Here is a 2,201-nt window from a genome sequence, read left to right on the forward strand (position 1 = left end):
TTTTTTACAAGTCATGTCATTATTGAATCGACTATGTCTGTTTATTTGTTTGTGTTAATTTGTTGAGTTTGCTTCGGACAATAATTTTATTTAATTCAGTTGTGGTTTCATGGAACAAGATCATAAAGGAGAAGAGGTGCTAATGATGGGATTTGTTGCCTTTCCTGTTACAGACAGATCTCCTCAGAGAGGGAGAAGTCCCCATCCCATACCCCTCCAAGTTCAGAGATGTGTGGGACGATTTGTCCGTTAAGATGCCCTGCTCTGAAAAAAATCTGTTTCCTTTGGAGACTGAGGTATGTTAATTATTGTTTCGTGCTTTATGTGTAACATAGCCGCCCTTTAAATCACATGATTGCTCTAAAAGATCTCACTGTTGTATGACAAGTGTTATGTTTTTCTTTAATAATCACTGTAAAGGATGGAAGTGGTTTCCAGAGTCGGTGGGAACTGATCCATACTGCCTTACACAAAGGATTCAAAAGTTGTCTGGATGTCAGGGTAAGAGTGTTTTAGACTTGTGTGTTTAGTCAATCATAATTTCAGCTCATTGTTGTTAAACTAAGCAATTCAAATGTTGATTAATTCATTCCATCAACTTTTTTCTTTATGCATTTCTTTAAAAAAATGTTTTATTTTGTAGCTTATTTAAACAGTTTAAAAAACTTCTTGAACCAAAAACGACGGCTTTTTTTTTTAAACATTATCTAGCCTAATCTGTAGAGTTTCTTTTAGGTTTTTAGTTTAGCTCTTTTAAAACACTTTATGAATGTCTGAACATATACCACAAACAACCACATGGTGGCAGAGTTTGCAGCTCTTATTCTTCAGGTTGCATATAAAACTTCTCACGCGATGCTATCCTGAGACATTTGAGTTTTCGATTTAAGATCAATGACGGCCAACCTTAACTTGCCAATTTCTAAAAAAAATAAATGCCGTCCGTTCTCTTCCTCAGGATGCAATACTGAGGTACAACACGGCCCATGCAAAGAAGTGGGACTTCACTGCCTTGAACCTTTTTTGCACAGAGGTAAGCAGTTCTAAACATGATTGTTTTACAAAGTAAATAAGAAAAGTATAGTCAATCCCGTATGCCACTTAGTTTTTCTTTTTTTCTGTTATATATGTGAAAACTTTGAGCTTTTGTTTTTATAAGTTATGTAAAATATTAATTAAAAACAGTAGTGGACATGTCATTCTTTTGTTAGTAATCGGTTTTTAAGCCACAATGATGTTATCTTTAGTTTATTGTAGAAAAAGAAACAAGCTAGAGGCATATTACAGTTTAGAGTTGCTTGCAAAGAAAGTCTGCTTTAATTCGTTTGACTGCACACACGCTGCTGCTCATCATCCCATAAGGTACCTGAGAGGCTCCTGGGAGCACCTTACAGTTTGCACAGACGAGTGCAGATCAAAGCATCAGCAGCTGTTGCATATAAACAAGAGCAATGGCTTATCTTAATTTTCTCTTCTCACTTTCTATCCTGAGATCACTTTAACTATGCTGACACATATTAATATTACTATACGAACTGAAGCATTGGTTTTGGTGGGAATTGTCTTTCCTTTGAAATGCACTGATTTCTGAGATGTTTTGAGTTGAGCTATTTGCATTCTTAAGGAATATTCTTTGTCATGTATCAGCTGTAATTCTCCCTAAAGTTAAGAAGAAAACATGTTTTAGTATATGCATTGATATCTAATCATCAACGTTTTTCTTTGTAAATATGCTGGTCAAGTTGTTAGAGTTAATTAACTACGACTGCTAAGAGACGGCTCTGTGATCTTACAAGAAAAAGCGCATTTATTTCTTGCGTCCATTCTCTCATGATGAATTACTCAGACCATTTTCCTTTTCCCTCTTGTGGGAAATAATTTTTCGGAGTAAGACTTGTTGGGTCAATAGCAACCTAAGCCTCTTATGGCTTAATTCAATGTAATTAAAATGTCCCGTTAAACCTGTAAAGACACTAAGGAGGGAGGCAAGACACTTGCCTTTCCTGGCCTCTATGATCAGCATGTTTTCTGTCCAATCACTTTGAATGTGGACCTTTTGTAGGACAATAATTTATTGTATTACCCTACAGGAAACACTGTGGTGGCACAAAATCCTCATTACAGTTTACACTTTGTTGTTTTAGCTTCAGTATTCCTCCATGTTTCAATGAAGAGTACTGAAGGTATGAAAGCAGGACTGC

General features: G+C 35.8%; 1 long non-coding RNA gene across 1 annotated transcript; it reads left to right on the top strand.

Annotated features, from left to right (window-relative positions):
• The first annotated feature begins 135 nt into the window (after positions 1-135).
• Positions 136-1,052, top strand: LOC103133001 (uncharacterized). The gene is made up of 3 exons (XR_475679.2): positions 136-296; positions 421-501; positions 959-1,052. It is a non-coding gene; the product is annotated as an uncharacterized LOC103133001 (long non-coding RNA).
• Positions 1,053-2,201: the final 1,149 nt, after the last annotated feature.

Source organism: Poecilia formosa, unplaced genomic scaffold (assembly GCF_000485575.1).
Source record: "Poecilia formosa unplaced genomic scaffold, Poecilia_formosa-5.1.2 Scaffold1945, whole genome shotgun sequence".
NCBI lineage: Eukaryota > Metazoa > Chordata > Actinopteri > Cyprinodontiformes > Poeciliidae > Poecilia > Poecilia formosa.